General features: G+C 49.4%; 1 pseudogene; it reads left to right on the forward strand.

The window, feature by feature from the left end:
* The first annotated feature begins 415 nt into the window (after positions 1 to 415).
* Positions 416 to 19,371, forward strand: LOC143388646 (interleukin-5 receptor subunit alpha-like; annotated as a pseudogene).
* Positions 19,372 to 26,567: the final 7,196 nt, after the last annotated feature.

The raw sequence follows: 26,567 nt of genomic DNA on the forward strand, positions 1-26,567 counted from the left end.
CGGAGCCCTAGAGGCAGGAGCCGGCCGAGCGCTCTCCACGGAGAAGCGCCGCACTCCAGGCGGGAACCTCGGGCGCCCCGCCCCCCCCGCCCCCCCCCCGCCCCCCCCCCGCCCCCCCCCCCCCCCGCCCGTCCTGCCGTGCCCACTGCGCCTCGTTTCCTGAGAGCCACGGAGCCCTAGAGGCAGGAGCGGGCCGAGCGCTCTCCACGGAGAAGCGCCGCACTCCGGGCAGGAACCTCGGGCGCCCCGCCCCCCCCGCCCCCCCCTGCCCGTCCTGCCGTGCCCACTGCACCTCGTTTCCCGAGAGCCACGGAGCCCTAGAGGCAGGAGCGGGCCGAGCGCTCTCCACGGAGAAGCGCCGCACTCCGGGCGGGAACCTCGGGCGCCCCGCCCCCCCCCCCCCCCCCCGCGCCAGTCCTGCCGTACCCTCGCCTGCTCCACCAACTGACGGTGAGGAACGGGGAAGGGGTCGCTGCGGCTGCTCCCCGAGGGCAGGACAGGACCCGACTGACAGCTCAGAGCGGCGCGTGGCCCGAACGCTGCGGGAAGGACCAACCGTCGGCCAGCCACCTGCGGCGCGCGCAGGCTCCCAGAGTCAAGGGGGCGGTGCGTCTTCCCAGTCCAACCGCAGCGCCACCCGCACAGCCGGACCGCCTGGACCCGAGCTTCGCGCCCCACCGGGCAAGTTTCCTCGCCCACCGCCCGGCTACCCGGAAGTACCCCGCGCCGAGCTGCGCCCACCGCAGGAGCGCCCACCCACTACCGGCGGAGGGGAAGCCCCGGCTCGCGGAAAGCTGGTGTGCACGAGGTGGCGCATCTGGGCGGCCCTTCTCCTGCAGCCCACTTACCTGTCAGGCTGCACTGCCTGTCAGCTCCTGCACCCACGTCCTCACCGCCTCGGGTCTGCCCTTCGCCTGGAAGGCTACGACGAAACCCGGCATGCTACCCTCCATCTGGCTGCGAGAGGCTCCGCCCCGCACGCCGTGCGTGCGCAGCCTTTCCTGTGAGCCGCGGAGGACCCTGGGAGCGCCGCTCAGGGCTGTGGGAGCGCTGCGCAGCCTCCAGGGGACGCCCGCTGAGGGCGTCTATTGCGAACTGCTGGAAGTCCGCATCCAGGTCAGTGTTGGAATTCTTGGCTGGAGCCCTGGGTGGCTACTCTGCTCTCAGGAGTCAGCTCAATTCTGTTGACTCTAGCGGTAAGTTGGGCGAGACTCTGAAGCCCCCTGAGCTGTTCCCTGTTAGCTGTAAGCGAAGCCTCCAAATGTTGCTGCCGCCAAGGGCATTTCAAGGACGCTATGAGAGTAGGTAGATTGCCCACTGGGTTAGCTTCAGGGTGACCAGCCTCAGTTCTGGGTGATCCCGTGATGTAGTTTACCACTAGCACAAATATTATCATAACCTCAAAGTCACTGCATTTACCCCCATACCTCCTAGGTGCTGCCCTAGGAGCTGATACATTGGGTCGCCTCCTCTGGACCTTTAGGAAACTCACGAGCGTTCCACTGTAGGTATGGCTCTTGGACCGAGGAGTATCAGGAATACAGCAAAGACCCGACCAGCAGAAATACCGCCTGCTGGGTCCCAAGGTCATCCATCAGCAGCAAGGGCACGGCTGGCTGGCGGTCCACGTTAACAGCACCAGCAGGACAGCTGCCATCAGACCCTTTGATCAGCTGTATGGGGTGCAAGGCATCGGTAAGACAGACTCTGCCCAGAGTGGCCCACATCACTGCATGGCAGGGTCCTCAGCGCTGCAGGGGTGGGACTATGTTTGTGCTGCTGACAGTGGCAGGTGGCTCAGTGGGAACACTGCTGCAGATTTGGGTTGCATGACTTTTGTGCTATGGGGACTGGCCTTGGATGTTGCAGGATGTCTGACCACATTCCCAGACACTGCTCAGGAGATGCTGTCAATACCCCTGTTGGAGATGAGGATCAGGCCCTAGTTTTCCTGGTGTTAAAGAGGAAACGCCCCCAAGCTTAGAAAATGAGTTTTATTTAAGAAAGAGACAGGCACAGCTGAAGAGAAGGGACCCCAGAGCTGGGAGTCCAGGGAACTGGGCGTGTCTTGCTCTTTGACAGACCCCAGAACCCCCACTACCATCTCGGGCTCCTCCATGTAGGTGCCCAAGGGCAGGCGGGGACGGGAGCACAGGAGGAGTCCTGAGCTATCTATCCACTGAGCAGCAGTAGTGGGAGCCCAGAGTTTAGCTAATCACTGAGCCACCTCCCCAGCCCTTTTTATTTTTTATTGTGAGACAGGGTCTTGGTAAGTGGCTTAGGACCACCTCACCAGGTTGCTGAGGCTGGGTTTGAACTTGAGATCCTCCTGCCTCACCCTCCCCAGCTGCTGGGATGACAGGCGTGCACCACACTGCTCACTTTCTGGGTAGAAAAATGGCCCCCAATTATAGGAGGAATTCATGCGTATGTAGGTGACACTGGGAGATGACTTAAGCATGAGAGACTGTAATAGAACGTATCAGTTTGGGCATTCAGGAGACAGGTTGTGAGAAGAGAAGGTCTGGGGATGGTGTTCTACTATAGTGTCACTGGGAAAGGATTTATTTGGGGGAGAAGGATTCATGTTTTGGCTCCTTCCCAAAGAATGTCATTTTTTAGGCTTGATGGATGGTTCCTTCCCAGGGACTCTCCTGTCACTAGGAAAGGATGTGTTGGGAAAGGATCAATGATATCAATGGGTCACCTTCTTCCTCCTTCCCTCTCCCCAGGCCACACTGTGTGGGGGTTGTCATTTCCATATCTTTCATTTGGAACTCTACCTGGCATAAATGTTCCATAAAGACACAGACTTGTTATTCACAGGGCAGGATTTGGTTGTGAGACACCTGCCATCAAACGGGAGCCTAAATCCGGCCCCAGAATCGGACCCTTTGCTATTCCCTTCAATGGTACATTTCCTGTGCAACCCCCCAAACGTCCCTTTTATGAAAATAGGCAATAAAAGATTCCGACAGAGACCTAAAAAGCAAACGATAATGGGAAAATGGTTCTGAGCTGGTGCAGGGGCAGGAATTTATTTTATGAACAAGTCCTGGGATTGCTAAAAGAATGAAGCAGTTTCTTGGTTGAGAACGTTCTGCTTTAGGGAAGGGCTGACTTTGAAGCCATCAGATCCCATTCTGAGTGTGTCTCTATGATCTGTTCATTGTGAGATCTCAGTCCTAGAATCTGGGACAAGGATGTGCATGTGGAAGTACTTTATTTCCAGGGACCTTACAATGGAGTCATGCCCTGAGCCAGGGCATTGGTGGGGGGAATTCATCCATGTAATTCTTTTTTTTTTTTTTTTGGTACTGGGGACTGAACTGAGGTGCACTTGACCACTGAGTCTCATCCCCAGCCCTTTGTTGTATTTTATTTAGAGATGGTTCTTGCTGAGTTGCTTAGGGCCTCGCTTTTGCTGAAGCTACCTTTGAACTTGTGATCCTCCTGCCTCAGCCTCCCAAGCTGTTGGGATCACAGGCATCCAGCCATCCAAGCAATTCTGTCAGTCGCAATCTCTTCAGTTTACAAGAAGGGTCTCTTTTTCACACCACTACAATGCAGGAGTCCTATGGAAGTCACAATCTTCCTGTGGCTTGAGATGAGCTGATTCAGATCTAATGATAAAGCCGGGTGCAGTGGTGCATGCCTGTCATCCTAGCAGCTCAGGAGGCTGAGGCAGGAGGATCACAAGTTCAAAGCCAGCCTCAGCAAAAGCAAGGCGCTAAGTAACTCAGTGAGACCCTGTCTCTAAATAAAACACAAAATAGGGCTGGGGAGGTGGCTCAGGGCTCAGTGGTCGAGTGCCCCTGAGTTCAGTCCCCACAAAAAAAGAAAGATCTACTGGTAAATCTTGAATGCCTGGAAAGGTGTGGGTGGATTGGAGTCAATTGGCCCTGATCACCAACTCATGTCACTGACCTCTCCTTCTCTAACCAGCTCGAGAGAATCCGCCAACCAATGTCACAGCCCAGATCCAGGTCTCTCCATCCGATGGGACAAACCCATTTCCGCCTTTCCACAGCACTGCTTTGATTATGAAGTGAAGATACACAACACAAAGAAGAATTATTTGCAGGTAATTCCTCAGAGGGTCCCAGAAGTCCGTGACAAATATTCATTGTATAAACATTGAACAATTTTTTTTTTCTCCATTGGCTGCTCTGGTTATAGCTGGATATGAACAAGGTCAAATACATCTACCCAGGTGTTATGGAAATCAACCAAACCTTACAAGCCTTTTGTTCTTCTTATGGATGAAAATAATCCCCGGGGTCAGATGAAACCTCATGGGTACTGGTGTAGGGAAAATGTAAAATGTCATGGCTCGGTTGAAAGCAGAAACGTCAGTGTTCCAAGACCTAGAGCCATGGTTTTGGCTGTGTTAGATCCCATCTCAGCCCAAAGCTACAGGCAGCCCAGGTGCCATCGATGGATGACAACACACCCAAGATGTGGTGTGTACATACAGTGGAAGGTGTCACACAGCCTGGGTTTATTTACTTGTTAATTTTTATTTTTGGGGGGGCATTAGGGATTGAACCCAGGGTGCTTAACCACTGAGCCATATCCCAAGCCCTTTTTAATATTTTATTTAGAGGCAAAGTCTCACCAAGTTGCTTAGGGTCTTGCTAAGTTGCTGAGGCTGGTCTTGAACTTGGTATCCTCCGGCCTCAACCTCCTGAGCACTCAAGTTCTCAGAACAAACCAGAGCTATTGCTCATGATTCAACCTGAGCTTGTGCACGGAGCTACATCCCAGCCCAGAGGGCCAGTTTTGCAAGATGAGAAGCATGGGAAGATGGACTGTATTTAAAACTGCTGATCTGTACACTTAAAAATGCAGCAGATGGTCAATTTTATATTGAATGTATCTTACCGCAGTTTTAAAAAACACATACGGGGTACAATGGCATGTGCCTGTCATTCTGGCTACTTGGGAGGCTGAGGCAGGAGGATCGCAACTTCGAGGCCAGCCTAGGCAATGTAAGTTGATCCCATCTCAGAAAAATAATAAAACAAAAATGAAAACCTCCCACCTCATTAAACTGCCAACATTTCTTGAGGATAGATTACGTGTCAAGCTTTGTAATTTTATCTTATCCTCACAATAACTCTTGGGTAATTACCATTCTTTTTGGAGTGGCAAGACCTGGAAAAAGACAGTCTTGCTCACAGTCACCGAGCTAGAGCAAAACACAGGGGTGGCAGGCTTCCAACACATGTCTCACTGATAACAGAAAAAGTAAATGCAGAGCAATGAGATTTCATCAATATATTTTTTGTGGGGTACCAGGGATTGAACTGAGGCGCACTCGACCACTGAGGCACCTCCCCAGTCCTATTTTGCATTTTATTTAGAGACAGGGTCTCACTGAGTTGCTTAGCACCTCGCTTTTGCTGAGCCTGTCCTGCCTGCATTTTTTTTTTTTTTTGGTAAATGGTGAGAGGCTTTGCAGGCCATTCATTTTTCTATCAAAATTACTCAGAATTAAAGTGGCCACAGTGTCAACAAATGGGTAAGACTGCTTCCCATACGGCTTTATCTGTGGACACGAAAATTTCCATTTCATGTGGTTTTCATGTATCATGAAACAAGACTCTTCTTTGGAGATTTTCCAGCCACTGAAAAATACCTAAGCCGCTGAGTGAGGTGGTGCACACCTGTAAGCCCAGGGGTTTGGGAGCCCGAAGCTAGAGAATGGAAAGTTTAAGTCTCTGCAAATTAGCAAGACCCTAAAGCAACTTAGGAAGACCCTGTCTCAACATTAAAAATTTTGAAAAATGCTGGGATATGGCTGGGTTGTCTATCACCTCTGGGATCCATCCACTGTACTAAACCCCCTCTCCATAGAAACCTCCAAAACGTAGCAGGTCATAGTTTGTAGGTCATTCAAAATCAGGTGGCAGATGAGTTTGCAGACACCAGAATGGGCAGCCCTTGTGACGTTGTTTAGGATTCAGGATGCAGAGGGAGAAGGCCAGGGAGCCTATTCACACTGGTAGAGGCTCCTCTGGTCTTTGCATCTGAAACATCAATTGGGCCCCTACGGGAGCTCCTGGACTTAGCATGGATGGCCAGATGTCTTTGAGTGACTTCCTGAACACTGGGTCACTTTATTTCTACAGGACCCCTCAAGCTGGTCATCGACATACCTTATGGGTTTTGAGATTCTTACAAGACTTTTTTCCCCCATTTAGATCGAAAGGATCACAACCAATGCATTTGTCTCCGTCATTGACCATCTCTCCAAGTACTCCATTCAAGTGAGGGCGGCCGTGAGTCCCGCCTGCAGGACAGCCGGGCTCTGGAGTGAGTGGACTCCACCTATCTATGTGGGTGAGTCTCTGAGAACTTGGGGTGGGGTGTCTTGGAATGGTTTTGCGTCTCTGCTGGGTCACATCTCCTATGACTCCACCGATAGTTCCATCAGAGGTGGCTTTTCCAGGAAGCCAGCCAAGCCTGGGTGTCCACCCGGTCCCCAGAGCAAGCCCTTCTCGTGAGTCCTACCTGTTGTCTTGCTTGGAAACCTCTGTTCCTCCTTCTCTCCAAAGGCTTGAACTTTTTCAGCTAAGTGTACATCTACAAGCTGCTCAAAGAAAAAAGAGCTCAACTGCCTTTTACGAAGCTTACCCCAAGTACAGTGTCCTGCAAAAAAACTTAGTACCATATGATGGTCAGATTATCAGGGATGACACTGCACCTATCTTATTCAGATTCCCTTGGCTTTATATGCATTAATGTGTTCAGTTCTATGCAATTTCAGCACATGTTGAACTGCAAGTGTCAATATGTATCTTTACAGAGATCCAAAGTGTATCATTAGTCAGGATACAGGACAGCGCATTTCTAGGATTCCTGATGCTGTTCCCCCATCTCCATTTTTCTTTGGTACTGAGGATGAAACTCAGGGGTGTTTAATCACTGAGCCACATCCCCAGCACTTTTTTATATTTTATCTGGGTGCACAGTTTCACCAAGTTGCTAAGTGCATCATTAAGTTGCTGAGGCTGGCCTCCAACTTTCCATCCTCCTGCCTCAGCCTCCAGACTCACTGTGATTAAGGTGCATGCCCCTGGGAGAGGCTCCTCTTGCCAATTTTATAACCACACCCAATCTCTCTGTCTCCCTCCACCTTTCCCAGCAACCACTCATCTGTTCTCCAGCTCTGTGATGTTCCCATACCTAATTCTGAATTTATAATGCAGTTCTTTTTCTTCAAAAATGACTCTGAAATTGAGTGATCTTCAGAAAATCTAGATCCCTCCCTGAGCCTTCTCTCTCATGGACAGAAGATCTGAATTTCTGGGTATTTCTTGAGCACCTGTGTTGCTCTGGTCAAATTGGCTAGTTTTTGTGGCAAGTAAAAATGACCATCTTTTCTGTTAGTGGGGTCTTTGAAAGGTCACAGACATTAGATGGTGGCTGTGCATGAAGTGCACATTCCCAGGCCCTCCCAGTTAAGAAGCAGCTGTAATGTCTCACAGGACAGCCGGGTTCTGGAGTGAGTGGACTCCACCTATCTATGTGATGAACCTGGTTGAGGGTCTACGGGAGCAGGGAGGGTGGGAATAACCCAGGAGTGCCCCACTGAATGCCGGGGTTGAACACCCAACCTCTGCACACACGTATCCTTGAACACACTGGTCTCTCTGCGGGACAACAGGAAGCAACTCCAACCTGTCTGCCTCTTGGGGTTTTGTGAAATACAGCAACCAGAGCAGGCCACAGGTATGGGAGGTTATTTGCCAGACACAGTGCTAAATGACTCTCTTGCATTATCTCAATTAATTCCCTGCACCAACCTGTTTTGCCAGAAAATTTAGGTCACTTGCAAGTGGCAGGAAGAAATGGGGCTCATCCCTAGGCTGGTGCAAGCACCCCATCTCTTAGACCCCTGGTGTGGGGTGTCAATATCCTACAAGGCGCCAGGTGCTGTGGAAGTGAAAGACCCGTGTAAGAGATCTTGGTGGCTAACTCCGTGGTCATGGCTGGTCATGGTGTGGCATGGCTGCTGGAAGAGTGGATTTAAGATTTCTTTTGGGAATGGCAAAAAAAAAATACTATGTAGATTTTTACAGATGGTGGTACATGTCTGTCATCCCTCTGGTTCAAGAGGCTGAGGCAGGAGGATCACAAGTTCAAGGCCAGCTTCAGCAATTTAGCAGCCCTAAGCAACTTAGTGAGACATTGTCTCAAATTAAGAAAAAAAATGGTGGGGGTTGCGGCTGGGGATGTGGCTCAGTGGTTAAGCACCTCGGAGTTCAATTCCTGGTTACCTCTCCACCCTGCACCCCCAAAATCTGCTCTGTATTCCATTCACTTCACTACAGAGTGCCCTTGAGGCAGTGACCCATTAGACCCTGAGAATGGGAGTCAGACCTGAGGCCTATCAGGTAGACTTCCACGGAAGACCAGGGAAGGGGAACACTGTTTAGAGTCAGAGGAGCCTGGATCCCATAAAAATTGTGCAGTGCGCAACACACATGGCCTTATGTTGTGGCCCTGACATCACTAGAGGGCTCGGAGAGCAAGCAGGAGCCTTCCAGAGGAGAGGGAACTGAAAGTGGGGTAAGAGGAACTGAGAACACACCACATCACCTGCTGCAGGGTTCTGCTGAGCCTCAGCACCCCCCTCTCTGTGCCCCCAGGTTGACCTACCTACGCTGACCCCAGTGCAAAAGGGACTTCCCTCCACCCTGCTTCGTGTCCCCAGATAAAAAACTCACTGTGGGGCCTGAAAAAGAAACACACAGAAGAACCACGCCTCAGCAAGGCTTTTGAACAAGATGATTCATTTTGTCAGATGCCTGGGGTGGGGGCTTCATTTTTATTCCTCGAATTCACAAGGTTTCCATTTTTAAAGTGTTTTCTGCGACTTCCCACGGGCACCAAGCTCGGTGGCCCCATTGATATTTCTAAGCACCTTCCTAACACCACCACGTAGGCTGTTGCAGACAGACAGACAGATGTGAGCTCCTTCCCCAGCCCTCTTAGATTTTATTTTGAATGCTGCCCAAGGAATTTCAAAGCACCATGCTAGAGACCAAGAGCAAGGTGGTGGCTAAGAATCCACTTAGGATTTGGGAAGGGGTGCGATGTGAAGCTGTCATCCCAGTTGACCAGAGCGTGGGCCATCTAGGTGTTAGCCAGGGCTCTGACCATGTCCAGATCTCCCACCCAAGTTAGAAGGGACCAAAGATAATACGGTGAAGCAGGTACTCAGAGGCTGCCTAGGTACAGTGTTCAGGAGGATTCTGAGGATGAATGTTGATCCGAGGGCATGGAGATCATTAGAGAGGACCGAGTGGGGACTCAGCCCGTCCAACCTAACCCCTCTTGGCCTGTGTCGTCAGCTGTGACTCAGAGTCCCTTCCCCCTGTCACCAATCCTGTTTCTCCGCCCCCACATCACCCCTCCTTGAATCTGCTGAGCGGCGAAGGGGATCCGGACGGAGGGTTCATTTTAAGCTGGTTTTGAATTTGTCCCTCACTGGCCACTTTAGGGCCCTCTTGCCATTACGTCCTGGTCCTAGGCAATGGCTGGCTAGTGCAGATCTCAGCTCATTACGAGTCCCTGCCCCCTGCACCCCACCCCCAGGTGTCCCTCTTGGATGGGTAGCATCTCACCCATTTCACCGACAGCCACCCCTTTCATGAAGACGAGGTTAGACTGTCTCAGCCCCAGGGGCATTTTCACGTTGTCCTGGGCTCACCTGCTTTCTCTTTTCCAGCAGTGTCTTGTCACTGTGTCAATTCAGAGGTCCCCAGGTCTTACGGCAGATGTTGAGTTTGCAGAATTTGGGGGGAAAGGCCAGGAGGAGGCCAAGAGGGGCCCTCCTGCCCTGGGTCCCTTCGGCTTCCCCTCTCCTGTTGGCACCACAGTGTGACAACTGCAGAGGCAAGGGCTGGTGCAGATCAGCAGGCGGGGGGACGAGGACGGCAGCTCCAGGACCTGGGTGCCAGGCACAGTAAAGCCGAGGAGATGTATTTCATCCCCTCACGGGGGACTCTGGGTTCTGCAAGTGGGGGATGTTGGCTGGGCTGGGTCTGGTGAGGCCACTTCCTTTCGCCAGGCTCCTGTGGTTTCCAGGCTGGGTAGACCCCCGCATGGCAGCCCCACCATTTGTTCACTACAGTGTGTGTGGGGGGCTACCTGTGATTTTTTTATTTTTTATTTTTTGGTACTAAGGATGGAACCCAGGGGTGCTTAACCACGGAGCCCCCTCCCCAGCCCTTTATTATATTTTATTTAGATACAGGGATCTTGCTGAGTTGCTTGGGGCCTCACTAAGTTGCTGAGGCTGGCTCTGAACTCGGGATCCTCCCAGCTCTTGATCTGCTCAGCCTCCGTCCTGCCAAGCAGCAGGGCCAAGTTCCTGGACCTCTTCCGGCTCCTCTGACCCACCTGTTCCTCTCCAGTTCTCCTCCACGTTCATTTGAATGCAGATCCCTGCAGGATAAGACCATCCTCGCCTCCCGTCCGCTGTGCATTTTTGTTGAGGATTCTGACAACACTCCGATTTAGGTCATGCTCCAAGGATTTGCCTTGAGGCTTGAATGCTGCCTGGGCATTGAGCATCTACTACGTGGGTTCCGTGCCAAGCCCTTTACACACATCCACCCCCCATCTCCATTTTGCAAAGTGAGAGATAGACTGATACCCTGCTTGGCCACCTCCAAAGCAAAAGGTGAAACCTGGATGGAACCCCTGCACCCTTGCTGTCACTTTGGTTTGATGACCGCACCCCTGCAGCTGCCTTTGGGGATTGGCAGAGGCGATACATCAGATGATCCCACAGGGAAGGGAGCTGCAGGTTCAGGACCTGCAGAAGGTGTGATGCCCTCGCTGCCGCGAGGCCTTTGCCTACAGAGAAAGAAATGGCCCCAAGCCTAGCCTTCCTGGGGGGTAACTCATACAGGGGCTCTCCAGCCCTTTGTAAAGGCCCCAGGCTCCAGTCGCCATCACTTCTCCAGATTTCACTTCACCTGAGCCATTTCTCCAGGTGAACAGGACTGTGTGCCTTTTGGGGGTGGTGACCTCCACCCTCTGCTCACTCCTGTTGTCTTTTTGGGGGGCTCCAGCTGGGGCCCATGCTGCACTGGAGAGCCCAGGCACCTCGGGGTCACCTTGCGCCTTGCACTGGGAACCCAGGATCTCCTGAGAGCCACCACAGCTTCGCCCTTCCACCAAGGAAAGCTGGTTGAACCCAGCATCCCGGATGAGCACATTGAATTCTGTCCATGACTCAGCCCTCTTGGGGCCTACTGAACGTCTCTAGAACCAAGTGAGCAAGAGGGACTTGCAGGGCAAGAGGGGCTGCAGCGTCCAGTCACAAGTGGCTTCACCAGGTCCCGCACCAGCCAGGAGCAGAGCTGGCACTCACTAGTCCAACCCTGGGGACTTCCTGGCCCCTGGATGCCATCCCACCCCACATCCACCCCCAGGCCACAGAACAATAGAATTTCCACCCTTTGGATCATCTGCAAAGTTGAGATGTCAAAAATACAGGAGATCGAGGTCCCCAGAAACCCAGACAGCAGGGTTCCCCAAATGCTCCAAGTTGGGGTTCCCAAATGCTCTAAGTTGGCCACGTGTGCAGAGTGTCCAGGAACCAAATGGTCAATCCCGAGGGCTGATGCCCCTCAGGACAGGCTGTGCAACTCCCTCTTTCTGGAACTCATCTTGACATCAACACAAGGCACTGCCCAGCGACTTTTTAAAAAGAAGCATCTGTGGCTGCGATTTCAGGGGAGGGAAGAGTAAAGATTCTTTAGAGAAAAGATTCAAGTTACCTGGAAATTGTGAACAGTTCTGGGACTGAACCCAGGAACGTGTGCATGAAATAGTTCTTTAAAGAAAAAAGATCTACAAGGCCAAAGACTCCAAAATTCCAAGTAAGGATGTGAGATGTAGGATAAAGAGAAACACTGGATCCTCAAGGAAACACTCAAAAGCCACTGAGATGAAGAAAACTTAGCTGCCTGTCAATCTGGGCCTGGGCCCTTGTAAATGGAGGTAAATAGGCAAATGCAGGGAAAATGGGTATGAAATTGTGCAGCTCCGTCCTGAACCCACCTCCTGTCCTGCCCTGATAGAGCCCTTTGATAAATATGGAGTGCCCAGCCCAAACCAGGGCCTCTCGTTCTTGAGACAGTGCATATTCTCCCCTCCATGTGCATCAACCTTCCTAAATGAACCTTTCTGTGCCTTTGTGTGGCTTGCACAGAAATTCTCTTCTGTCACTTATGTCGAGAACCCTGCTGGTATTGAGTTGAGCTCCTGTCTCCTCTGGGAACTTCCTGGAACCTTCTCTGCAGACATCTATTCTCTCGTGACATGTTCGAAGGGCTCTCCCAACTCTTAGGCTGCTGAAATCCTTCATCCTCATGACCAGCATAGCTATACCATTGGTGGGGCCTGCTCTCCTTATTCTCCCTCAGCAACACCATAAGACGTGCCCAGTTCATTTATTTATAGTTAACTCACTTATTTATAGCCCCTGACTCTCAATTCTTTGTTCATTAGGAAATAACTGGAAATAGCAGGTGATTGACAAGTCAGATGGTGAGTGCTCTTCCTGCACTAACTGTACCTGCCAACATATTTGGTCTTTGCAAGGAAGCTGACCTGGTTGTGTTCTTGGTTATGTCCTTTCCCGGCTGCATGTGAGTAGACCCTGCTGGAATCAGGCCAGCGGCCATAACCCCCTTGCCAAACTCCCCCCAAGCACTCACGCATGGTACCTTAACGTACATGGATAACATTGTTCTTTTCTGATGGAATGAAATGAAATCAGGGGCCTCGATCTCTTTGCAAATAAGGGGAGAATCTTTGCTTATCAAAGGGATAGCTGAACTCAATAACCCGAGAGTGGTTTAACTGAAAAGATCTTTGTAATCATGCTCACAAAACAACAGTGCTATTATCAGGACTTGGCTAGTGGGTGTTACACAATGTGAGCCACATATGTGGCCGTGTGTGTGTGTGTGAGCCTGATAATATTTACAACACTGCTTCTTCTTTCTATAGGACCCCCAACTTTCTCTGTCCGCTGAACCTAGTTGTAAACAGGCTACCTTTCTTCTGGATTGACAGACTCGGTACAGAACTCGCATCCGCGCTGACGAGTCCAGCATCTCTGGATAGACTCATTAGGGTTCTTGCCTAATGAGCAAGAGAGGGGGATGGTTTATGTTGAGGGAACAAGGTGGAAGCCGAATTCCTTTTTTCAGACAAGAAGAGTGGGACAAGGAGTGAGACAGTATTGGAGGTGACGCTGTGAATTCACCCCAGTTGCTCTTTAGCTATGAGCAAGTGTGGTCAAGCTTGGGGTCATTGGGGCGCTTCATCTGCAGAACTGAATCCTACCACTGATGAGCATGGGTGAGATTTGGAAAAATAAAAGGTCGAGCCTCTCCGAGGGTGTTCTCCCTAATTTTAAAAACCAAGGCTAATGCACACAGAACATTTCAAAATGAAAGCTTTTTTTTTCCCCAACAGGATGGCTATCTTTTTTTATTTGTTCTAAGTAGTTACACTTGACAGTAGAATGCATTTTGACACATTGTATACAAATGGAGCATAACTTCTCATTCCTCTGGCTGTACATGGTGCAGAGTTCTACCAGTCTGTGATCATGTGTATATAGGGTAAAGATGTCTGTCTCATCCCACCATCCTTCCCACCCCCACCGCCCGACCCCTCCCCTGACTCCCCTCTACAAAATCCAATCTTCCTTTACTCTTTCTTACCCTATTTTATTTTATTTTTTGATGCAAACTTGGGTTGGGCTGTTCTCAGCTTTGCAAAAACACTCAAGTGAATTTCATCTATGGGAGGTTTTATTTTATTTATTTATTTTTGGGGAGGTATCAGGGATTGAACTTGGGGGCACTCGACTACCGAGCCACATCCCCAGCCCTATGTCATATTTTATTTAGAGACAGGGTCTCACTGAGTGTTGTTTAGCACCTCGTTTTTGCTGAGGCTGGCTTTGAACTCACGATTCTCGTGCCTCAGCCTCCTGAGCCGCTGGGATGAGAGGCATGTGCCACCAAACCTGGTTTATAGGCACTTTTTGATCTAGACATGGAACTGTGCATCCTGCAGGGTCAAGAGGAAAGGCCTGGGAGAAGACTTAAATTAAAAGATAAGATAAAAGATAAGGTAATAGTTGCAAATAACCAGGGGTCACGGGATGAGCAGAGAGGGCCAGCTGAAATTACAAAGAGGGAGAAGGAACATTTGCGTAGCAGAACCCACAGTTGTGTTTAAAGGAGGACTCGACCTTTGACAGACTGAAATCCAGAAAGGAGGTTACGAAGACTTGACTTGGGAGAAAAATATTCAAGAATCCTTTGGCTTTGGCTTTGAAGACATCACCAGGGATTGGTTTGGGCAAATGAGGCAGCCCAAATCCTTTAGTCTAGGAACTCGGGCTGGAAGAGGAAGGAAGAGGCATGATAGGTTTGAGGACGTGGCCAAGCCAAACCACGGCTTCTTCAAGACAGGACCTCTGTGAATATCCAAAAGCAGAAGGTAAGAGATCGGCGCTTTGGGGAAGTACAAGAGGAACCTCAATCAGAGTCCCCAGAAACCCTCAAAGCAAGAGATGAGGTGGCGAGGAGTCACGGGCGCCCAATCTAAAGACACTTCTCTCTCTTGGTCCTTGATTTTTTTTTCTTTTTTGTTTTTCTTTCTGGTTTTAAGTCATCTGGGGTTTTGGGAAGTCTTAGTCTATTTACACAGCCTGGAACTCTCCGCCTGTATATGCATTTCACATTTTATAGACCAAGTCAAGGGCAAACTGAGGATTGGAGGCTTCTTCTCCCCGGGCACTCAGAACCCCACCACACCTGGGCTCAGGTGTCCCAATATCCTGTGTTGTTATTGACCTCCTGCAGTTTTTTCCACCTGTTCTCTTCACCACTGTGTCCCAGGACCTTGGACAGTGCCCCAGACATCTAAGGAGGCTCCTAAATCCTTGTTAAATGGATGGATGATGAAGGAGAGGTCGTTGCCACAGAAAGGAACCTGCTGTGTTCAGGGACCTAACTCAGGGTTCATAGAGGCATTTTAGCAACCATGCACACCCCTCTGCTGCCTTTGTTGTTTGTACTGGAAATTGAACCCAGGACTGCTCCATGGCTGAGCTGTGCATATGCCCAGTCTTTTTTTTTCCCCTAAGACAGAATCTTGCTAAGTCACTGAGACTGCCCTCAAACTCAAAATCCTCCTTCCTCAGTCCCTTAGACACAGGTGTGCACCACCCACCACATCGACTAAGGACATCGATTCTTTAAATACCACTTAGAGAATGGCCTTGGGTTTTTCTTGAACACATTCCCAGTACCTTACCAAAAAAAAAAAAAAAAAAAAAAAAAAGATTCACACACCCCAAAGCTATCATTGAAACCCCCAAGTGTCTGTCCCTGGAATGTGGATTAGGAACACATTTAGATGGAGACTAAGATGCACGCCAAATGCTTACTGCACGGACAAATGGTCATTTCCGTCTGCTCTCCTATCTGTGAAGTGGGAATATGGGTAAAGGAGGCTTTGAGGGGAATCTAGATCATAAAGCACTTACAGCCGAGTCTGAGACCACTGTGTCAACTACAAATATGCTCTCTTACTCCCTCCACAAGTTCTGTTTTCGACTTTGTAAAAAATGCTTTTACAATGAGTTTGCTAATTGTGAACTAATTGTGGGCTTTTCCATCAAAAAAATCTGACTCCTCGAGTGGATGGGTTCCAGGTGCAGGCGGATGGGACTCCGCAAGTCCTTGCCGAATGAATCAATAATGCATTGCGATTAAAAGTGGCCTCACTGCTATTTCATTTCATTTCACCCTCTTGGCCACTGCAGGACTATGATCATCTCAGTCTAAGGAAGGTGAAGCCACCTGCCCAGCATTACCCACCACTTTACCACTCACACCCCAGCTTCCTGATGCCCCAAGCCTCAACCTTCCTCCTATCTACCTCTGATCCCTAACTCGGATCTTTCTCTCTTTTTCCCCTCCACCAGGAAGCGAGATGCGGAAGCCCCTGATGGAATGGCTCCTCATCCTGCTCATGGTGACCGCCTGCTTCGCTGTGTTGATCTGCCCGCTGCTCTGCAGGATGTAGGTCTTCTGTCTCTGCATCCATCAGACACAGGGTGTTAGCTATCAGGTCGAATTGATAGTATTTCTTTTTGTTTCTGGGTGACCTTTCTGAGGTCAGCAGAGACCAAATAGATAGCGAGATGCATCAGCAGGCCTCGCTCAGACACTGGACAGAACACCTCGTGGCCCTTGGCCACTGCCCACACTCTCAGATTCCTCAATGACCTCCTCATTTCTGTGAAGCTTTTGACCTGGGTGTTCTAGCCTTCCCATTCAGTGCTAACTGGGCTTTTATTTTATTTATTTTTATTTTTTTGCTATGGGTCTTTGATAACCCACTAAGTCCCAAATTTTCAATTCTGCAATGAAATCAACACAGGTGCAATGAAACAGAGTGCTAACCATACTCATATATAGGTATTCAAATGCTCTCACCAATCACCTATTACTTTTCTCCAAGGAATGGAGCACCAAATACCTACCATTTCTATGGCATACGCCTCAACGGTGAAGTGCTTCCTTCCACCACCTGGCCCCGAGGGGCTGGTGGCTCTTAGGTCCAACACAGATCCTGGAAATGCCATGCAGACCCAGCAACTTGCAAATGGCTCCAGACCCCTCTCCATCCCTGGTAGCACTCTGTAGGATACAGTACCCTTCCGAGGCTTGATGGCATGTTCTGTCTCAGCCCTTTCATAACTCGGAAAATGAACTTCATGTGAAACAGCTTTACTGTCCTAAATGTTCTATCCAAATGGCGTCTCTGGGCTGGGGCCAGGTGAATGGCAGTCACAGGAAGGGAAAAGCAAGCAAGCCATGTCCGGGCGTGAGCATCGCAGGGAACATGCTAGATATGAAGGACACAGTGTCAGGACCCAGCCTAGCGACATGCACCCATGTCCCCTCTCCTCTGGAAGTCTGGATCGGCAAATTTTTGGTATTTTTTCATACTAGGGATTGAACCCAGGGACACTTAACCCATGAGCCCCCTCCCCAGCCCTTTGAATATTTTATTTAGAGACAGGGTCTCACTGAGGTGCTGAGGGCCTGACTTTGGTGGAGGCTGGCTTGGAACTCTCGATCCTCCTGCCTCAGCCTTCCGAGCTTCTGGGATCACAGGTGTTCACCACCGTGCCCGTCCTGGGTCAGCCCACCCTGGATTTTGAGTTGATCCATCATCCAGTCCTGGGACTGACGAGGTCAACTCTCAGAGTAGATATGGAGGGACAAGAGAGACACCCGTGCTCACTGGCTCCTTCCTTTATTCTGTTTTCAGATGTCACTTGTGGGCCAGGTTGTTTCCACCTGTTCCAGCCCCGAAAAGTCACATCAAAGATCTCCTGTTGACCGCTCACTGTGAGGTAAGCCTGAAGGTCTCGAGAGGCATCGTGAGCACCCAGGGTGCAGCCCCTGGGGAACCACCACTGAGCTCTTGGCTTTCTATATGATAAGGCAGGGGTTTCCCCCAGGAGGCCAGGGGATGGTCATTGGAATGGTCTTGTTTGGCTGATTTGGGTTGGACATGTTCATTGCTGTCTCACTAAGGTCCCACCCCATGATGAGCGCCCTGGCCTGCCCAGGCAAGCTCTGTACCGCTGAGCCACAACCTCAGCCCATAATCTTCAGATGGACACCTCCTTTCCCCAGGTGAAGTTATCTCGGCATCTTTGTGGTGAATCACTTTTCTATTACACGGTTGCACTCTATCTTTGACTCCATTGACCTCCCTGTCTGTTTTCAAGAGGAAGAGAGAGAAAGAGAGAGAATGGTGTGGTCTGGTGCGATCAGCCCTGTGGCCTACATTCCTAACCACAGTGCTCATGGGGCTGGACATAGCTAAATGACACCTGGCAGGGACCCAACCTCTATCTCCAAAGGCAAAAGCCCTCTGTCCTACTCTTGGGGCCTCTGCTACAAGAACAAGGGGACCCACCAGCGTTACTGGCAGTGACCACCAAGAAGTGACCGGCTAGTGAGAAGGAAACCCTCTACTTTCAATTCTGCTGCTGTCCCTCTGTGTCCGCGGGGCATTTGCTCCAAGGCTCACTGTGGATTGCAGAAGCCACAGATGTTCAAATCCTTTATATAAAAGGGGGCGGTATTTGCACAGAACCTGTGCGCATCCTTTCAAGCCTAATGCCTGATCTTGTGCAACTGCTGGGAAGAAAACGGTCTCACTGCGCTCTTCAGGGAGAAACGACAAAGAAAGCCAAGTTCATACAGGTTCAGGACAGATGCAGGTTGTTTTTTAAAAATTTTTCTCAAATATTTTTGTTCTGGAGTTGGTTGGACCTGCAGATGCAGGATTCAGGGATTCTAGAGGACCGACGATGGTACCTGGCACAGAGCTCGGTTCTGGGTACCCAACGACTGGGAACTTGGGGGATCTCTGCCACCTCACAGCCCTGGTTAAGCAAGGGCTTGCTCAGACCTCATTTAGAAATGGGAACATTCAAGAGACAGTGAAGCAAGGAGATCAGGTGCCCTTACAAGGTGAAAAAATCAGGGGGCACTTATTTAAGAAAATAGACAGACAGACAGACAAAATTATGGTGAGCTTTTAATTTATTGGAGTCTGCTTTCTATCTAACCAGGGAGTTGCTCCCCGAGCGAGCTCAACTGTAAACCTTTAAATTAGGGGAGGCTGTATGTGGGGTAAGAGGAGGAGGAGAGGGCCATCCACTCTTAGAAGGTTCCAGACTTTCCAATTATCTGCATAATGTTGGAGCCCAAACTGTGCATATCAAATGTCCAAATTGAGGGGAATATTGTAACGGACAGTGGAAGAAAATGAGCGATCACAAAACCAAAGAACATATATCCATATTTAAAATAGCACATTATGTTACAGAGGAAGAAAGAAATTTGCAAAACCTCTGGATGGCTGGGGTATACACTGCATGCTTAGCGAGGATGAGACTTGGGGTTCGATCCCCAGCACCAAAAATAAGGAAAACTGGGCAGCCCTATGACTTAGTCACAAAAAATGTACAGAATGCTTGATGCATATCAAACGCTTTAGGAGAGACAGAGGTGGGTGACGGGTAGGTTTTATTTTACTCTTCTTCCTACTTTGTTTCTTCAACAGTCACTCTATTTTTATTTTTTAAAATCACTTGAATCATGAAGAGTTTGGAAAGATGAGGCGTTTCTGCTCCTTTTGCAGAAAGCAGGTTCCAGTGCCACAGAGACGGAAGTCATAAGTTTCGTGGAAGGGCTTGGATGTGAGGTCTTGGAAAATTCCGTGTTCTGATGCCTTGGAGCCTTCTTGGAAGGACTTGCATCACGTTCTGGGCCATGAGAACAGGGACGGCTGCTTCTTCCGCGAAGACATGGTCAACATTTAAGGAGCCCTCAGCAGGGCGAAAGGGGCGCACGCCTCTAATCCCAGCGGCTTGGGAGGCTGAGGCAGGAGGATCCAAGCTTGAGGCCAGCCTCCGAAACTAAGCGAGGCCCGAAGCAACTTAGCGAGACCTTGCCTCAAAAGAAAATAACAACACTCAGCTGAAAAATCTCAGAAAGAAAGCAGAGTACACCGGCCTACAGAAAATCACGAATCCGGATTCAGAGAACTGTCTTTCCCATAGCAGTCAGGAGCTGCCCATTCTTGAGGGCTTTTTTCTTGGAGTTCTAGAATCCCTTTTGCTCAAGGAGCCAGCATGTGTGGTGAGAGACAGAACCAAACAGACTGTCTCAAGCCCCAGCGGCCTGATCCAGGGACCATCCTTTGAGGCAAACTGATGTGAAAACATCACCCTGCTCTTGAAGGTAGCATTAATATTCTGGAAATATCAAGGAAGTATCTCTGTCACCTTGGCAAGCCTACTTGGCCTCTAGTCACCTTATCAATGCCCCATTCAACAGAGGCACTCACCGAGGTTCAGAGAGGCCCTTAGGCAGAAAAATGGCATAGTGAGGAGGTGAATGCCAGGTTCAGGTGACCCCAGGAAGAGCCCATGGGGTGGGGGGAGATGAGACCTGCTGTAGGGAGCAGGAAGGCCGAGCCTAGGGTTATGCTGTAGTCATTTACCAAGGGTTTGCCCCCCGCCGTCTGACCCAGGATCCCTGGAATGTGTCCAGAAAACTATTTTTAATAAACACCTTAGATCAGGAGTTGTAAGCAAGCGTCAGCTGGGCACCGTGGTGTACACCTGTCATCCCATGGACTCGGGAGGCTGAGGCAGGAGGATCGCGAGTTCAAGGCCAGCCTCAGCAATCAGGGAGACCTCGTCTGAAAATAAAAAGGGCCGGGGATGTGGCTCCATGGTAGAGCGCCCCTGGGTTCAATGGCTAGTACCACAATATGTAAATAAATAAAGCATCAGAGTCACCTGGAGGGACATTAAAATCCTGATGACCAGGTCCCATCCTCAGGTCTGAAGGAAGAGGTCTGGGACAGGCTCTGACAATTTGCACTGCCCACCAGCTCCCCGGTGTCCCTCGTGCTGTGGGTCTTGGGATCACATTTGGGAGATTCGCTGCCCTGGGTGACTCTGTGCCTCACCCACGTTGAATGTGGACTTCAGGCCTGTGCACCCAGAAGCACCCAGGAGCCAGACAACTGAAGCTGTGGGGGACCTTCTCTGAACAGGCAGGCGCTGGGACATGAGAGCCGCAGTGCCCAGCCTTCCCAAGGCTGCAGAGAACTGGGACCCCTCGAGGGGATTGATAAAGTCCCCGGGGCCCTCACTAAAACAGGTGAGTGTCAGACACGTGGGGTCTCCTACATCCAGAGCCCAGCTACAGCTCCTCAGGGGATGCAGTGGTTTTCAGATAAGTGATGTCGTTATCTCTTGCGACCAACGATGTCCTAACCACCCTGGGTTCAGTCCCTCACAGAGGAAGTGGCTGGGGCCTCGCCAAAGGGTATGGTTTAGGGGAGACGGGCAAATCAAGGCAGGAAGAACACAGGACTCAGACCTGCGAGCACCCCACCGTCCTCAATTTGAGGCAGTTGGTGCTGGACATAACCCTCTCCTTTCACTCTCTCTATTAAACGTTTTGTTTACTATCATGCGTTTCACTCAAATTCTTCCTGGTGAAGTCACAAGGACCTGCCCCCCGCTCCCCCCCACCCTGGCAGCCCCCCCAGCCCCATAACCACCTCCCTGGGAAGCCTTCAGAAGCAAAGCTGGTGGACACTATCTCTGGATTCTCCTTCTGGGCCTCCATGCCAGCCTCAGAGCGGGTACCCACGGGAGGAGACTGCTCCCCACTAGACTGTGAGCTCTCAGCACCCAGTGCACAGGAGAAATGCATCTTTTTTTTTAATCCTCGGTTCCCAGAACAGGTCCGGGCACCGGGGCACATTCCTGTAAGCCCAGCGGCTCAGGAGGCTGAGGCAGGAGGATCGCAAATTCGAAGTCAGCCTCAGCCACTTGGCAAGACCCTGAGAAACTTAGCAAAGACCCTGTCCCTCAGTGAAATATTTTTCCAAAGGGGTTGGGGGTGTGGCTCAGTGGTGAAGTGCCTCTGAGTTCTATCCCCAATACCCCTCCAAATTGCTGTATGTATAACAGGGGTCAGACTTCAGAAGTGGCTAACTTTGGGGGGGCCTACTCTGTTCCCAGTTTACCTTTTGAATATAGCACTTACTGTTTATTTAAAATGGGCAGATTTTTCTTGTTCTTCTCCTTCTCCCCAACAAGATTAGAGAGACAGGGCTCTCTTTTCCTACCCTAGTTAATTGTCCTTGGACACACTGGCCACAGGAAGGGCTTATCTGCCAGAGGATGTAAGAAGTAAATATCTTAAATACATTCAGGGTGCCCTGGGACCCCCACCCCCGCGTTACAGCCACAGGATCAGAACCAACCCAGGTCTCTCTCCAAAACATCCTTTGCAAGACTCCAGCCCAGCCCCTTTCAATGAACTTGAAATTGGATGCACATCACGGCAGGAGTGTGCATGTAGGGTTGCAGGGGGTGGGGGTGCTGAAGTTCCCAATTGCTAACACTTGAAGCCCCTGAGCCCCCCTGAAATGCCGGGGGGGGGGCTCAAGCTATTTATGCAGCCCAGGGAAGAATGCGCTTGGGCAAAGAACGTCCTGATTAAAAATCCAAACATTTTTCTGATGAGACTTGTCTGTGGCAGGACCATCTGTTAGTGGAATTCATAAACCCCCGGTGCTCATTTGTTCAAGAAAAAGTCGATTTCTGGAAGCGAGAACAGGGCACTGAAAACACTCTTTGATGGGGGCCCAGGTAAAAAGCTTTATGGCCTAAGGATCTCTGTGACCTGTGACTCTGTAGCCCTGTGTGCATCTACTGCCTGTGAACCAAGTTCCAGGACGCTGCAGACTTCTCTAGAATTTCATATTGAACTACCATCTTATTTTCTCTCAGTCACCCTTGGCTTTAGGTAATAGATGTGAATGTGAATGTGATTTAGATGAGAAATGTTTAGCACGAATGGCAGTGAATTGTCCAAACACTGAAGAGAGACACTTTTCTGTTTTTTTTTTTTTTCCTTCTTCTCCTTGTCTGTGCACATTATTGTCTGACCTCTGGGCTGGGAGTGGTGCAGTAGCCTCTGACCTGAACTGACCTACTTGAGTCTTTTCTTTCTGTTCAGGACACATCTGCTGGTCACCCATGCACACCTGTCCTCCGACCTGCCAGGAGCTGCTTCTGGGAATATACCCCAAATAATGGAACGCAGAGTATCGAGTAGATATCTATACACTCATGTTCTTAGCAGCATTACTCACAATAGCTGGAAGACAGAAATGATCCAAATGTCCATCAATGGGTGAATGAATAAAACAAAATGTGCTGATTCATACAATGGAATATTATTCAGCCTTAAAAAGGAAGTAAATTCTCCTACATGCTGCAACACAGATGAACCTCGAAGACATTATGCTAAGTAAAATAAGCCAGACTCAGAAGGACAAGTATTGTATGCTCCCGCTTATACGAAGCCCCTAGAGTAGTCAAGGTTATAGACAGAAGGTAGAACAGTGGTTGCCAGGATTCAGAGGAAACGAAGAATGGAGAGTTATTGTTTGATGAAAATGTCTAGATTTCTGTGACTATGTTCATCAAGGATGCTGGCCTCTGATTTCCTTCTCTTGTATTGTCCTTGTTCGCTGTTGGTGTCAGGGTGGCGCTGGTTCTATAAAATGAGTTGGGTAATTTTTCCCTCTGTGTAATCCATTTGGGCTGATATAATAAAATTACCTAGATTCAGTAATGTTGTACAATAGAAATTCAGAATTCACAGTTCTGCAGCAGAGAAGTCCAAAATCAAAGCTCCAGCAGATTCAGCATCTGGTGAGAGAACAGTCCACCTCAAAGCCGGACCTCCTTTGGTGTTGAAGGAACAGATGCTCCTTCAGCTTCTCACAAGGTCCTGCTCCCACTGAGGAGGGCCAAGCCCTGGTGGCCCAATCGATCCCAGAGGTCTCCATCTGATGTATCACATGAGGGGTCCAGTGTTGACGCAGGGGAAACACCAACAGCCAGCCACAGCACCCTCTTCCTCTTCTCTTTTTTTTTTTTTTTTGGAAAGAGTCTGAGAAGGGTCATCATCAGTCCTCATCAGACTGTAAGCTCCGGTGGAGTCCAGCAGTGCAGCTCTCGGGTTCTCTTTTTGACGGGGTGTTTCTGTCACTCCCATCTTCTCCCTCATCGTTGGGCTGCTGGGATCTCTGTGGCCTCGTGGTCCGGTCTTCTCGACTGTATTCACAGTGTCCTCAGGTCGTCTGATTTGCGGCATGTGTGACTGTCACAGTCCTCCCGTTATCCGTTGTGCTCCTGTGGATCAGTTGTGATAAGGCCTCTTCCACTCCTTATCTCTCTTCTCTTAGTGAATCTGCTAAGGGTCTGTCGACTTTATCAGCTCTTAGTTTCATTGTCTTCTCTGGTGTTTTCTGGTGTCTACTTCATGTATTACTAGTTTATTTTCTCCTTCTTCTTCTCCATCTTTGGGCTTAGTTCTTTTCCTTTTCCAGTTTCTTCAGTTGTGAGTTGGGTTGTTTAAGTGGGTCTCCCTCTCTTGGACCAAGCCACTTACTACTGTGAACTTTTAGAGTGCGCCCGGGGCACTGAAGACCGCTGGCGTGTCGGGTGCCCATTTTGGATGGTCTCCGATATTTTGCAACATCCCCTTTCACTTTCCCCTTTGACCTATTGGTTGTTGGGGAGCGTGCGCTTCACTTTCCATGTACTTGAGGTTTTTCTGAAATCCTCCTATTACTGATCACTGGTGTCATGATGACAGAGCCAGAAAAGACACTTTATGTGACACTTCAGTCTTCTTACATTTGTCAATCCTAACATACGATTCACCCTAGAGAACGTTCCACATGAGAAGAAAGTTGTCCGGCTGCTCTTGGTAGAATGTTCTACACACATCTATCAGGTCTATTTGGCCTAAGTGTAGTTCAGATCCAATATTTCCCTGTTGACTTTCCGTCTCAATGATTCATCCATTATTGGAAATGGGTGTTGAAGTCTCCTACTATCACTGTATGCAGCTACTTCCCTCCTCAGACCTTTTGTTACTTGCGTTATGTATTTAGGTGCTTGATGTCAGGTGCACGTTTTGTACAACTGTTACATCCTCTGGAAGAATTGATTCCTCCATCACTACAGAATGACCACCTTGTTCTCTATTTTTACAGTTTTTACTTATCGTCTCTCTTACCTGATGTGGGTAGAGCAGCTCATGTACGCACGCACCTTTGGTGTCCATTTGCATGAGTATCTTCTTCCAACCACCATTTTCAACCCATGCGTGTGTAATGGTGGAGGAGTCTCTGGGAGGCAGCATATTGTTGAGTACTGTCTTCTTATTCATTCAGCCATTTCAATTGGAGAATTTAGTCATTTACATCCAAGGTAATTATTAATAGGTAAGGACTTACACTGTCACCTGTGGGTTGTTCTGTGGATCTTTCCCTGCCTCTCTTGCTATCTTCTGTTGTGATTAAATGATTTTCTCTAGTAGTATGCTTTATTCCTTACAACCCCATACATTTTTGCTTTGTGGTTACCACGCGGCTTTTATAGAACATCTTAGAACAGGCCACTCTAAGCCAATATTAATGTTGATCACAAAAAAATACGACCACACTTTTACTTCACAATACCCATTCTGTTTTCAGTGTTATAACTTACATTTCATATTGCATATCCAATAGCAAATAGTTGTATCAATTATCATCTTAATAGTTTTGTCTTTTAACCTTCATACTCAAGACATGGTTTATTCACTGTTCACTTAGTTTTATCAGGGAGTTTCACACTTTCATATGTTTTCGTGTTATGACTTTCCTTATTTGAAGAACTCCCTAACGTCCCTTGTAAGACAGGTCTTGTGATGAATGACCTCAGCTTTTGTTGCCGGAGAAAGTCTTTATTTCTTTTTTATTTTTTGGTAACCGGGGATGGAACCCAGAGGCACTTTACCACTGAGCTACATCCCCAGACTTATTTTTTATTTAGAGATAGGGCCTCACTAATTTGCTGAGGGTCTCACTAAATTGTTGAGGCTGTCTCAAAATCATGATCCTCCTGCCTCAGCCTCCTGAGTCACTGGGATTACAGGCACGCACACCAGGCCCTCCTTCGTTTCTGAAGAACAGCTTTGCTGGGTACAGTGTTCTCTGTGGGCAGTTTAGTTCTGGCAGCATTTTGAACACATAACCCCACTCGCCTTGTCCTGGGACGTCTCCTTTGGAAACCCACGATAGCCCTTGGGAAGGCCTTTTTGGGTCATCTTCTCCTTTTCTCACTGCTTTCAGGACCCTCTTTTTGTCTTTGATTTTTTTTTAATATTTTTTATACCTTCACTTTATTTATTTATTTTTAGGTGGTGCTGAGGATGGAGCCCAGGGCCTCGCCGTGCCACATGAGTGCTCTGCTGCTGTGCCTGAGCCCAGCCCTGGTCTTTATTTATTGGCAGAGTGATTATAAACAACACGTCTGGGTGTACTCCAGTCAACGGATCAGGAATACCACTTAAAGGGAGATTAAGATGGTCAGGTGCCTGTACCTGGCTTCTAGTTAATCATGGTGAACTGCCTGGAGGAGCTCTTTGACAGGCTGTGTTATAGAAATTTCCCCAGGTGCCCATTTGGGTGTCTGAAGCAGAGTCCCAGTGGGCAGAACCCATAGGATGTCCTCTTGGATCCTGCCAGATGCTCTGGTTGCTGTGCAGACAAAACAGTTACCATGACAACACCCCCCCACACACACACACCACACACACACACACACACACACACACACACACCCCACCCGCAAGTTTTTGCATTTCTCCTTTTCCAATAAGTACCAAGGTATTCTAGGGACAGGCGAGCATAGATCTCTGGACAAAATGTCCTCTGCTCCAGGAAGGGGGAGAGGGAAGGGGGGAGTGAATATGAGAGTACATTATGATTGAATGACCCTTAATCAGTATAAATGCATGTGTGTTTGCTCTGGGTTAAAATGTGTCCTTTTG

The sequence above is a fragment of the Callospermophilus lateralis genome, unplaced genomic scaffold, assembly GCF_048772815.1.
Source record: "Callospermophilus lateralis isolate mCalLat2 unplaced genomic scaffold, mCalLat2.hap1 Scaffold_177, whole genome shotgun sequence".
NCBI classification, from domain to species: domain Eukaryota; kingdom Metazoa; phylum Chordata; class Mammalia; order Rodentia; family Sciuridae; genus Callospermophilus; species Callospermophilus lateralis.